Source organism: Lolium perenne, chromosome 5 (genome assembly GCF_019359855.2).
Source record: "Lolium perenne isolate Kyuss_39 chromosome 5, Kyuss_2.0, whole genome shotgun sequence".
Taxonomy (NCBI): domain Eukaryota; kingdom Viridiplantae; phylum Streptophyta; class Magnoliopsida; order Poales; family Poaceae; genus Lolium; species Lolium perenne.
In genome coordinates this window covers 30,080,218-30,094,714 of record NC_067248.2, presented here as the reverse complement: position 1 = coordinate 30,094,714, position 14,497 = coordinate 30,080,218, and the positions used below count along the sequence as shown (strand labels likewise).

General features: G+C 43.0%; 1 pseudogene; it reads right to left on the bottom strand.

The window, feature by feature from the left end:
- Positions 1-779: 779 nt before the first annotated feature.
- On the bottom strand, positions 780-3,769 carry LOC139831447 (uncharacterized; annotated as a pseudogene).
- Between the last annotated feature and the right edge of the window lie 10,728 nt (positions 3,770-14,497).

The window sequence follows — 14,497 nt, the reverse complement described above, 5'->3', positions numbered from 1 at the left end:
CAGGAGTTGGTATACACCCGGCGACAGTGACCAGGAAGGAAAGAGCCTCTCCGACGGAACTTCTCGAAGATGTCTTAGATGGTCAGCCGTCTTAGACATCTTCAGAAGCTCCACCTGAGGGACTCTTCCCGCAAGCAGTACTCCCGCACGGAAGGTGCTAGTATACACCCAACAGCCAATAGCTGTCACGTTCGAGGTTTCATGGCATTTAGATCAAAAGAACTATGTTATTGATAGAATCGTGGCATAGTTTGTGATAATATGCCCATATTGTGCACACATGTGCATCTTGTGATGTGCAACGATGTTGCAGGAGGAAGTTTTCTTTTTCATCGCACGAAAAAGCCAATTTCCATTTTCGAGGTGCCGAAAATGGGGTGTTTTGTGAAGCAACCACCAAATTAAAGTTTCACAATAGTACCAACATATTTTTCAAAAATACTAGACCACCTAATATGGATTATTTTCCAACCGGTGTATCTGGAACATTTTCGTCCACCCCTCATGAAAAAGACAAATTCCTGCTGAATCGGTAGAAGGCCTGCCAGATTTGAACTACAGGTACATGATATAATGCTCAAGACTTTTTGTAAAAATCTTTCTTGGGTTCACAACACGCTATTTCATCAGAGATCTAATGCAAGTTTAGCGAAACTCCGCCCCGAGCAAAGGATCTTCATGCCCGCCATTTTGAATATAGTTTGAGATGAGCATAAAAAATTCAAAAACGATCCAAACAATGTGAAACCTTCGCGTGCTATCATATTATGTGTCATATTTCAAGGAAAAATATTAAACTGGAGAATTGCATGCATCACAAAAAATCCTTCACAATTCGACCGTAACCATGGAGCATCTTCAGCATTTAACGGGATGGTTGGGTCAATGTTCACTATGAAGGGCAGAATTTCACCAAACTTATTATAATCTTCTGACATGCATGTCTTGTCCTTGGCTACCACGATGTTTCTTTTCCCTGAAAGAACTATGTGAGGCGCTTTGGCTCATCGGATGAGCTTGTTTACTTAAGTTTTCTTTTCTTCGGTCTGGAGGACATGTCCTTCACATAAAAAAGCTGAGCCACATCATTGGCTGTGACGAATGGTTCGTCTCTGTAACCAAGATTGTTGAGATCCACCGTTGTCATTCTGTACGGCTGGTCTACCTTTACCCCTACTCCATCTAGCTTGACCCATTTGCACCGAAACAAAGGGATCTTAAAAGAAGGTCCATAGTCAAGTTACCATATATCCTCTATGTAACCATAATATGTGTCATTTTACCCATTGTTGTTTGTTGCATCAATGCGGACACCACTGTTTTGGTTGGTGCTCTTTTTATCTTGCGCGATCATGTAAAAGGTATTTCCATTTATCTCGTACCCTTGGAAAGTCAGTACAGTCGAAGGTGGTGACCCAGCCAAGAAGTACAGCTGATCTCCAACATCGTTGTTATTCATGAGATGTGTTTGCAGCCAACCGCCGAAAGTCTGCATATGTTTATGTGTAATCCAGTCTTCTGACTGCCTCGGGTGTTGAGAGCGTACAACATTCTTATATTCATTGATATATGGGGCCACCAAGGTGGAACTTTGTAGAACTCTGTAGTGCGCTTGAGTGAAAGAAATCCCGTCCATATAAATCACTTATTTCTTTACTAGCGTGCCTTTTCCACGTAGTCTCCCCTCATGCCGCAATTCAGGAACACCAATCGACATAAGGTCAGGAATAAAGTCAACACATAACTCAATGATCTCCTCTGTTCCATAGCCCTTGGAGGTGCTTCCTTCTAGCCTAGTACAGTTATGAACATATTTCTTTATTACTCCCATGAAGCTCTCGAAGGGGAACATATTGTGTAGAAATACAGGACCGAGGATGTCAATCTCTTCGACAAGGTGAACCAGGAGATGCGTCATAATATTCAAGAAAGATGGCGGAAACACCAACTCAAAAGTAACAAGACATTGCACCACATCCTTCTGTAACCTTGGCAGACTAGCTGGATTGATTACCTTCTGAGATAGTGCATTGAGGAGTGCACATAGCTTCACAATGGGCATTCAAACATTTTCTGGTAGAAGCCCCCTCATTGCAACCACAAGAAACTGTGTCATAATAATGTGGCAGTTATGCGACTTCAGGTTTTTGAATTTTCACAATGGGTATTCGATCATTTTCCGGTAGAAGCCCCCTCAATGCAACCAGAAGCAACTGCGTCATAATAATGTGGCACTCATGCGACTTCAGGTTTTGGAATTTTTTCTCTGCCATATTTATAATCCCCTTTATACTTTATGAGAAGCAAGACGGCACCCTGATACTGTAAAGGACTTCAAAAAAGATTTCCTTCCTTGCTTTGGTAAGAGCATAGCTGGCAGGACTTAAGTGACACCCTGTATATGTTTTGTTCTGTTCTTGCTTGTTTTTTGGGACTTTCATACGATAATGGTCCTCCCGTGCTTCTGGTGTATCTTTTGTCTTCCCATACACGCCTAAGAAGTCTAGTAGGTTCACGCAAAGATTCTTCATCACGTGCATCACGTCGATTAAAGAGCGGACCCAAGGTGTTTCCAATAGGGTAGCTCCAAAAATATAGATTTTTTCTTCCACACGGTAGCGACGTCATTCGGAACAGATTGAACGCCAGGACCCTTTCCAAATATTACTTTTATGTCCTTGACCATATCAAGTAAAGCATCACCAGTATGGAGTTCAGGCTTCTCCCGGTGATCTGCCTCACCTCCGAAATGCTTGCCTTTCTTTCTGATGGGGTGCCTCTTTGGAAGAAATTGATGATGACCCAGGTACACAACCTTCTTACATTTATCTAAATATACACCTTCGGTCTCATTTAAACAGTGCATGCATGCATTGTATCCATTGTTTGTCTATCCTGAAAGGTTACTAAGAGAAGGCCAATCATTGATGTTCACGAAAAGCAACGCTCGTAGGTCAAATGGATCTTGATTGTGCTCATCCCACGCATGTACACCTGGTTTGGCCCACAACTATAAGAATTCTTGAAATAATGGTCTTAGGTACACATTAATGTCGTTGTCGGGTTGCTTTGGGCCTTGGATGAGCACTGTCATCATAATGAACTTCTGCTTCATGCACAACCAAGGCGGACGGTTATAGATACATAGAGTTACATGCCAAGTGTATGACTGCAGCTCTACTCCCCAAAAGGATTCATGTCATCTATACATAGACCAAATCTTAAGTTCCGCACGTCACCTGCAAAGTCTGGGAACTCTCAATCGATTTTCCTCCACTATGACCCATAATGGGATGTCTCACCATCTCGTCTTTCTTACGGTCTTCTTTGTGCTATCGCAACAACCTGGCATGCTCTTTGTTTCTGAAGAGACATTTCAACCGTGGTATTATAAGAGCATACCACATAACCTTGGCAGGAACCCGCTTCCTAGGGGGCTCGCCCTCAACATCACCAGGGTCATCTCGCCTGATATTATACCGCAGTGGAGTGCATACCGGGTATTTTTCCAAATTTGCGTACTCCTCACGGTGGTAGAGGATGCATGTATTAATGCATGCATGTATCTTTTGCACCTCTAATCCTATAGGGCAGAGAACCTTCTTTTCTTCGTACTATTAGGCAATTCATTATTCTTTGGAAGCTTCTTCTTCGTTATTTTTAGTAACTTCTCAAATACCTTCCATTGCAGCAACACCAGTGTGGTACTGAGCTTTGTGTTGCCATCTTCGCAAGTTGGGTACAACTTTTTTTTGTGATTCTCTAACATGCCTTTTAACTTCCGCTTCTCGTTTTCAGTTTCTGCTTCTCTGTGTGCATCAGCGATGGCCCGACGAAGATCATCACCAACGGGCTCATCTGATGCCTCTTAATCTTCAGCACCCTCTGCCTCTTCATCTTCATCATGCCTCGTTGCAGTATCACCGTAATTAGGGTACATATCATCATTATCTTCTTCTTCTTCTTTATTGTCTTCCATCTTAACCCCTCTTTCTCCATGCTTGGTTCAACAATTATAGCTGGGTATGTGTGGTGACCCTGCATACCACTGCATATTGTAGTATGCCAGTCGTAGATATAACATTCACGAAGTACCAATCCGCAAATATTACATCCCTCAGAGTAGTATAACAGAACATAGCAGGTCCATAACTCATTCATTTATTATTACAAACCATATGTACAAATCATCACGGAGTTCCTCCTGGGTCCTGAGAGGAATACTCCTGGGTTCGAGGTGAACCCAGCTTAGCTTACAATATATAAGCCTTAGAAGGTTATACATTTATTCTCATCGAGCAGTTAAGTACTAAGTGTTCGTACTGCTCGGCTACTACTACTATCAGATTAGTCTATGCTTGTTCTCCTCCGGAACCCTCCCCGGTTCCGTAGACGATGAGGTAATCCACTCCTTCTACACCTCCGGAGAGGTCTGGCTCTTCATAGCAGATTTCTTCTGCTCCTTCCTGGTTGTCGGTGTCCTCCTCAAGATGATTCAGGGAATCTAAGCAGGGGATTAAGAGTGGTATGAGTACGAGCGTACTCAACAAGTTCATTATAGAAAAGAGGTATTTAATGCACTAGCTATGATATCAGACCAAAAAGTCTAATACCAATGTAGGTTTTGATAATCATTTCTTCAAAAGGTTGCTTTTATCAATAAGAACTATGTCTGTCAGCCTTCACCGGTTTACTAGAACTTCATGGAGTTCCTTTCCGGCAGCGTTTGCAGTTCCAAACCCGGAACAGGGAGTGACAGGTCACGATTCATTATACTCTGCAGAGGTGTGTTGCTTTACCCATAAGAGATCTTAACCATGGTGCCAACCGGGCAGCTTTCCCATCCACACTTCCTTGGGTGTGAGGCCCGGTATAAGGTCTTAGCCAATCATATTCCTCCGCTACCTCGCACACCCACCCTTTGTTGCAAATCCGACCTTGGGTCCTCGCCGGGCTATATCACTTGGATATCTTCCGACCTCGACAACTACCAGGTCGCAACCATGGTCCTTCGCCGGCCAATGTAACCCATCATAGACCGCATTACCATGGGGACTTAGGGCTCCCCAACCACTCCACTTGTCCCTCGGGATTCAAATGACTACGGTAAGCGCATCCGTTGATGTACAAGAGGTGGAAATATGATTGACTACTCCGTCCCACTCCAGATCTTATGGTTAACACGAGTTTTACGGCACAAGAATTACTGGACGACATTTGTTGTTTAATATTAGATGGATATAAACCCATTGCAATGGAACCTCCACCATGTCAACACATTCCATGGTTCCATTGCCAACCACATAGTCATATTCATAGTTATGAAGTAGTACTTTTGCTTTTTATGCAAGAGTGATAAGTATAGTAGTTTGCAAGTAATTTGATAAAAATACTCAAATGACATGAGCAAGCGATGAACTTGCCTGAAGACTGCAAAGTGTTGCAGTTCGATGGTGTGGACTGACCCTTGTCCTCTTTTGCTGAAAAATTGCATCATTGTCCGATAAGGGCAATGGTTAAAGAAGCATTTATGCATGATTCAGCTTTTAGGGTTTTGTTCCCCCCTTCCCGACGCTTTATTATTTCATGTAAGAGGTAATTACTAAGATCAATTTAGGGATACTCTGTTTAGAGTAAAATACTACCTTGAAATGTTGTCAAGGTGTTTTGTTAAAGTCCAAAAGTATTTATGGACTTATTTTTATCATTAAAAATACAAGGTTTAATTTTTAATGATTAATTCCTTGCATTTAAATATGACTCATTTTTAATTGTCTCAAAATTTCCATTCCATATTTTATTATGATAAAGAATTTTATGCTGAGTGATTTTCATATTTTATTTATTATTTTAGAGCTTTATTTATTTTATTAAATTCAGTGAAGATTCACTTAATTTGGCGTTTTTTAAATGTCAAAAATACCCCTCGGGCCCACCTGTCAGGCGGCCGAACTGGTTAGATTGGACCAGCCCACTGGGCTCGGTCCAACCGACCCAGTTGCTCGCGTCACTCTCTCCTCTCCTAACCCTAACTCTCCCCGTGCTCTCGCGATCCATGGTCGCCGCCATCTTCGCCGATTTATCCCGGCCAACTCCGGCCATCACCGACGACGAGATGGGTCGCAATCGAACCGCCGTTCGATGGCACACCTTCTGGTCTGCGTCGATCTGTGTTTCACTGCCGTCCTCGCTCGTCCTCAAACTCTCTGCGTCTCGGCCGCACGGATCCGTGGCGATCCGCCGCTCACCGGCGTTCCTGGCGCCATGGCGCCGCCGTAGGGTGCTGGGTGCTGCGGCTCCTGTCGAGGCTTGGCCTGGCCTGGCGCTGCCTGATACGTCTCCGACGTATAGATAATTTCTTGTGTTCCATGCCACATTATTGATGATATCTACATGTTTTATGCTCACTTTATGTCATATTCGTGCATTTTCTGGAACTAACCTATTAACAAGATGCCGAAGAGCCAGTTGCTGTTTTCTGCTGTTTTTGGTTTCAGAAATCATAGTAACGAAATATTCTCGGAATTGGACGAAATCAACGCCCAGGGTCCTATTTTGCCACGAAGCTTCCAGAAGACCGAAGAGGAGACGAAGTGGGGCCACGAGGCGGCCAAACCCTAGGGCGGCGCGGCCTGGCCCTTGGCCGCGCCGACCTATGGTGTGGGGCCCTCGTGTGGCCCCCTGACCTGCCCTTCCGCCTACTTAAAGCCTCCGTCGCGAAACCCCCAGTACCGAGAGCCACGATACGGAAAACCTTCCAGAGACGCCGCCGCTGCCAATCCCATCTCGGGGGATTCAGGAGATCGCCTCCGGCACCCTGCCGGAGAGGGGAATCATCTCCCGGAGGACTCTACGCCGCCATGGTCGCCTCCGGAGTGATGAGTGAGTAGTCTACCCCTGGACTATGGGTCCATAGCAGTAGCTAGATGGTTGTCTTCTCCCCATTGTGCTTAATTGTCGGGTCTTGTGAGCTGCCGAACATGATCAAGATCATCTATCTGTAATTCTATATGTTGCGTTTGTTGGGATCCGATGAATAGAGAATACTTGTTATGTTGATTATCAATTTATGTCTATGTGTTGTTTATGATCTTGCATGCTCTCCGTTACTAGTAGATGCTCTGGCCAAGTAGATGCTTGTAACTCCAAGAGGGAGTATTTATGCTCGATAGTGGGTTCATGTCTCCGTGAATCTGGGGGAGTGATAGAAACCTCTAAGATTATGGATGTGCTGTTGCCACTAGGGATAAAACATTGGTGCTATGTTCAAGGATGTAGTCACTGATTACATTACGCGCAATACTTAATGCAATTGTCTGTTGTTAGCAACTTAATACTGGAGGGGGTTCGGATGATAACCTGAAGGTGGACTTTTTAGGCATAGATGCATGCTGGATAGCGGTCTATGTACTTTGTCGTAATGCCCAATTAAATCTCACTATACTCATCATAATATGTATGTGCATGGTCATGCCCTCTTTATTTGTCAATTGCCCAACTGTAATTTGTTCACCCAACATGCTGTTTATCTTATGGGAGAGACACCTCTAGTGAACTGTGGACCCCGGTCCAATTCTCTATACTGAAATACAATCTACTGCAATACTTGTTCTACTGTTTTCTGCAAACAATCATCTTCCACACAATACGGTTAATCCTTTGTTACAGCAAGCCGGTGAGATTGACAACCTCACTGTTTCGTTGGGGCAAAGTACTTTGGTTGTGTTGTGCAGGTTCCACGTTGGCGCCGGAATCTCTGGTGTTGCGCCGCACTACATCCCACCGCCATCAACCTTCAACGTGCTTCTTGACTCCTACTGGTTCGATTAAACCTTGGTTTCTTACCGAGGGAAACTTGCCGCTGTTCGCATCACACCTTCCTCTTGGGGTTCCCAACGGACGTGTCAACCACACGCATCAAGCAAATTTCTGGCGCCGTTGCCGGGGAGATCAAGACACGCTGCAAGGGGAGTCTCCACTTCCCAATCTCTTTACTTTGTTTTTGTCTTGCTTAGTTTTATTTACTACTTTGTTTGCTGCATTATATCAAAACACAAAAAAATTAGTTGCTACTTTTACTTTATTTGCTATCTTGTTTGCTATATCAAAAACACAAAAAAATTAGTTACTTGCATTTACTAGTTTGCTTTATTTACTGTCTTGCACTTTATATTAAAAATACAAAAAAATTAGTTACTTTTGTTACCATGTCTAGCTCTGAACCTGTTACTTCTTCGCCTGAAGAATTAGTCTTCACTTTTAAACAAGGGGATGCGGAGAGTTTTAAGGATTCTTGGTCTAGAATTTTTACTTCTTATCGTAAAACTGAACCTCAAATGACTCTAAGTTTGCTCCTTAGTAATTTTTATTTTGGTCTTATGATTCGTTATAGATATGCTTTGGATGCTTTAGTGGGAGGAGATTTCCTTCATTGCAATGGGGATCAAGCTTTTAATGCCATAAAGAAGTTGGTTGCATCACATGATTCAGCTAATAACTTTGATTCAGCCCTTATTAGCATTTATAATAGATTAAACAATCTCGAGATAAGTACATCTCGCTTGGATGACAACTATCACCATGTTCGTAATCGTCTTGAACAGGTTTTAGTGAACTCTAAACTTTCATTATGGGATCCTACTGTTAAAATTGTTATCGGTGATCGAACTCTTCGTGCCAACTGTGATATTATGTCTGAATTTTGCCTTATACCTGAGAGCATTTATAAATCTTTGAAACTTTGGGGAGTTGATGAAGGAGGAGAAGAAATAACTCTCATTGATAACTCTGTTATAATTCCTAAGGGAATAGCCGCAGGTGTGCATACAACCATTCTTGGAAGAACAATATCCATTGATTATCTTGTTATTGAATGTGTAGGGACAGGAAAAATCACACTCGGAAGATCCCTGCTGAAACTATTGGGAGCAGTCATTGATGTGGGAGAAGGCACCCTGGAATTCACCTCTACACCGGGGGGAAATTATATATTTCCTAAATCAAAGGGAAAGAAAAACAACAAGAAAGGTAAGGGTAAAGCCCAAGGTAAGGTTGACACACCATCTCTTGATAATACTTGATACACACTTTCTGCGCCTAGCTGAAAGGCGTTAAAGAAAAGCGCTTATGGGAGACAACCCATGGTTTTTACTACAGTACTTTGTTTTTATTTTGAGTCTTGGGAGTTGTTTACTACTGTAGCAACCTCTCCTTATCTTAGTTTAGTGTTTTGTTGTGCCAAGTAAAGTCGTTGATAGTAAAGTTCATACTAGATTTGGATTACTGCGCAGAAACAGATTTCTTTGCTGTCACGAATCTGGGCTGTTTTCTCTGTAGGTAACTCAGAAAATTATGCCAATTTACGTGAGTGATCCTCAGATATGTACGCAACTTTCATTCAATTTGAGCATTTTCATTTGAGCAAGTTTGTTGCCTCGATAAAATTCGTCAATACGAACTGTTCTTTTTTGACAGATTCTGCCTTTTATTTCGCATTGCCTCTTTTGCTATGTTGGATGAATTTCTTTGATCCATTAATGTCCAGTAGCTTTATGCAATGTCCAGAAGTGTTAAGAATGATTGTGTCACCTCTGAACATGTTAATTTTTATTGTCCACTAACCCTCTAATGAGTTGTTCTAAGTTTGGGGTGGAGGAAGTTTTCAAGGATCAAGAGAGGAGTATGATGCAACATGATCAAGGAGAGTGAAAGCTCTAAGCTTGGGGATGTCCTGGTGGTTCACCCCTACATATTCTAAGAAGACTCAAGCGTCTAAGCTTGGGGATGCCCAAGGCATCCCCTTCTTCATCAACAATATTATCAGGTTCCTCCCCTGAAACTATATTTTTATTCCATCACATCTTATGTGCTTTTCTTGGAGCGTCGGTTTGTTTTTGTTTTTGTTTTTGCTTGAATAAATGGATCCTAGCATTCACTTTGTGGGAGAGAGACACGCTCCGCTGTAGCATATGGACAAGTATGTCCTTAGGCTTTACTCATAGTATTCATGGTGAAGTTTCTTCTTCGTTAAATTGTTATATGGTTGGAATTGGAAAATGATACATGTAGTAATTGCTATAATGTCTTGGATAATGTGATACTTGGCAATTGTTGTGCTCATGTTTAAGCTCTTGCATCATATGCTTTGCACCCATTAATGAAGAAATACATAGAGCATGCTAAAATTTGGTTTGCATATTTGGTCTCTCTAAAGTCTAGATAATATCTAGTATTGAGTTTTGAACAACAAGGAAGACGGTGTAGATTCTTATAATGTTTACAATATGTCTTTTATGTGAGTTTTGCTGCGCCGTTCATCCTTGTGTTTGTTTCAAATAACCTTGCTAGCCTAAACCTTGTATCGAGAGGGAATACTTCTCATGCGTCCAAAATACTTGAGCCAACCACTATGCCATTTGTGTCCACCATACCTACCTACTACATGGTATTTCTCCGCCATTCCAAAGTAAATTGCTTGAGTGCTACCTTTAAAATTCCATCATTCACCTTTGCAATATATAGCTCATGGGACAAATAGCTTAAAAACTATTGTGGTATTGAATATGTACTTATGCACTTTATCTCTTATTAAGTTGCTTGTTGTGCGATAACCATGTTCACTGGGGATGCCATCAACTATTCTTTGTTGAATATCATGTGAGTTGCTATGCATGTTCGTCTTGTCTGAAGTAAGGGAGATCTACCACCTTATGGTTAAGCATGCATATTGTTAGAGAAGAACATTGGGCCGCTAACTAAAGCCATGATCCATGGTGGAAGTTTCAGTTTTGGACATATATCCTCAATCTCATATGAGAATAATAATTGTTGCCACATGCTTATGCATTAAAGAGGAGTCCATTATCTGTTGTCTATGTTGTCCCGGTATGGATGTCTAAGTTGAGAATAATCAATAGCGAGAAATCCAATGCGAGCTTTCTCCTTAGACCTTTGTACAGGCGGCATAGAGGTACCCCATTGTGACACTTGGTTAAAACATGTGTATTGCGATGATCCGGTAGTCCAAGCTAATTAGGACAAGGTGCGGGCACTATTAGTATACTATGCATGAGGCTTGCAACTTGTAAGATATAATTTACATAACTCATATGCTTTATTACTACCGTTGACAAAATTGTTTCATGTTTTCAAAATCAAAGCTCTAGCACAAATATAGCAATCGATGCTTTTCCTCTATGGAGGACCATTCTTTTACTTTTATGTTGAGTCAGTTCACCTATTTCTCTCCACCTCAAGAAGCAAACACTTGTGTGAACTGTGCATTGATTCCTACATACTTGCATATTGCACTTATTATATTACTCTATGTTGACAATATCCATGAGATATACATGTTACAAGTTGAAAGCAACCGCTGAAACTTAATCTTCCTTTGTGTTGCTCCAATACCTTTACTTTGATTTATTGCTTTATGAGTTAACTCTTATGCAAGACTTATTGATGCTTGTCTTGAAGTACTATTCATGAAAAGTCTTTGCTATATGATTCACTTGTTTACTCATGTCATATACATTGTTTTGATCGCTGCATTCACTACATATGCTTTACAAATAGTATGATCAAGGTTATGATGGCATGTCACTCCAGAAATTATCTTTGTTATCGTTTTACCTGCTCGGGACGAGCAGAACTAAGCTTGGGAATGCTGATACGTCTCCGACGTATCGATAATTTCTTGTGTTCCATGCCACATTATTGATGATATCTACATGTTTTATGCACACTTTATGTCATATTCGTGCATTTTCTGGAACTAACCTATTAACAAGATGCCGAAGAGCCAGTTGCTGTTTTCTGCTGTTTTTGGTTTCAGAAATCCTAGTAACGAAATATTCTCGGAATTGGACGAAATCAACGCCCAGGGTCCTATTTTGCCACGAAGCTTCCAGAAGACCGAAGAGGAGACGAAGTGGGGCCACGAGGCGGCCAAACCCTAGGGCGGCGCGGCCTGGCCCTTGGCCGCGCCGACCTATGGTGTGGGGCCCTCGTGTGGCCCCCTGACCTGCCCTTCCGCCTACTTAAAGCCTCTGTCGCGAAACCCCCAGTACCGAGAGCCACGATACGGAAAACCTTCCAGAGACGCCGCCGCCGCCAATCCCATCTCGGGGGATTCAGGAGATCGCCTCTGGCACCCTGCCGGAGAGGGGAATCATCTCCCGGAGGACTCTACGCCGCCATGGTCGCCTCCGGAGTGATGAGTGAGTAGTCTACCCCTGGACTATGGGTCCATAGCAGTAGCTAGATGGTTGTCTTCTCCCCATTGTGCTTAATTGTCGGGTCTTGTGAGCTGCCGAACATGATCAAGATCATCTATCTGTAATTCTATATGTTGCGTTTGTTGGGATCCGATGAATAGAGAATACTTGTTATGTTGATTATCAATTTATGTTTATGTGTTGTTTATGATTTTGCATGCTCTCCGTTACTAGTAGATGCTCTGGCCAAGTAGATGCTTGTAACTCCAAGAGGGAGTATTTATGCTCGATAGTGGGTTCATGTCTCCGTGAATCTGGGGGAGTGACAGAAACCTCTAAGATTATGGATGTGCTGTTGCCACTAGGGATAAAACATTGGTGCTATGTTCAAGGATGTAGTCACTGATTACATTACGCACAATACTTAATGAAATTGTCTGTTGTTAGCAACTTAATACTGGAGGGGGTTCGGATGATAACCTGAAGGTGGACTTTTTAGGCATAGATGCATGCTGGATAGCAGTCTATGTACTTTGTCGTAATGCCCAATTAAATCTCACTATACTCATCATAATATGTATGTGCATGGTCATGCCCTCTTTATTTGTCAATTGCCCAACTGTAATTTGTTCACCCAACATGCTGTTTATCTTATGGGAGAGACACCTCTAGTGAACTGTGGACCCCGGTCCAATTCTCTATACTGAAATACAATCTACTTCAATACTTGTTCTACTATTTTTTGCAAACAATCATCTTCCACACAATACGGTTAATCCTTTGTTACAGCAAGCCGGTGAGATTGACAACCTCACTGTTTCGTTGGGGCAAAGTACTTTGGTTGTGTTGTGCAGGTTCCACGTTGGCGCCGGAATCTCTGGTGTTGCGCCACACTACATCCCACCGCCATCAACCTTCAACGTGCTTCTTGACTCCTACTGGTTCGATTAAACCATGGTTTCTTACTGAGGGAAACTTGCCGCTGTGCGCATCACACCTTCCTCTTGGGGTTCCCAACGGACGTGTCAACCACACGCATCACTGCCGTGCGTCCGGCGTGTGCCGCCGTGGCCGCCATGGATGCGACTGCCGTCTGGTCGCCCTGGTACGTGTTCCATTACCTCTCTCTCTTATCTGTTCTTCCTCCTCCTCCTCCACTGGATGCCTTGGCGTCCAGGTTGTTGTGCTGCTGCTCCTGCGCCATGCTACCTCTTGTGCTGCCATGGTGTGCTAGCTGCTGCTGCTCTATGTGCCATGGATACTAGCTGCTGCTGCTCTACTTGACTAGCTGTGCATGATTCTGTGCTTCCTAGCTGCTTCTGTTTATGCTGTAATACTGTGATACGTCTCCAACGTATCGATAATTTCTTATGTTCCATGCTTGTTTTATGACAATACCTACATGTTTTGTTCACACTTTATGATGATTTTATGCGTTTTCCGGAACTAACCTATTGACGAGATGCCGAAGTGCCAGTTCCTGTTTTCTGCTGTTTTTGGTTTCAGAAATCCTAGTAAGGAAATATTCTCGGAATTGGACGAAATCAACGCCCAGCATCTTATAATTGGACGAAGCTTCCAGAACACCCGAGAGGAACCAGAGGGGGGCCACAGGGCCACCAGATGATAGGCCGGCGCGGCCTAGGGGGGGCGCCCCCTAGTGTGTCACCGCCTCGTCAGCCCTCCGACTCAGCCTCTTCTCCTATTTAAAGGTCCCTGACCTAAATTTTCGATACGGAAAAGCCACGGTACGAGAAACCTTCCAGAGCCGCCGCCATCGCGAAGGCAAGATCTGGGGGATAGGACTCTCTATTCCGGCATGCCGCCGGGACGGGGAAGTGCCCCCGGAAGGCATCTCTATCGACACCACCGCCATCTCCATCACCGCTGCTATCTCCCATGAGGAGGGGGTAGTTCTCCATCGAGGCTAAGGGCTGTACCGGTACCTATGTGGTTAATCTCTCTCCCATGTACTTCAATACAATGATCTCATGAACTGCCTTACATGATTGAGATTCATATGAGCTTTGTATCACTATTCATCTATGTGCTACTCTAGTGATGTTATTAAAGTAGTCTATTCCTCCTCCATGATGTAATGTTGACAGTGTGTGCATCATGAAGTACTTGGTATATGCTATGATTGTGATCTCTTGTAGATTATGAAGTTAACTATTACTATGATGGTATTGATGTGATCTATTCCTCCTTTCATAGTCTGTCGGTGACGGTGTGCATGCTATGTTAGTACTTGGTATTGTTGTGTTGATCTATCATGCACT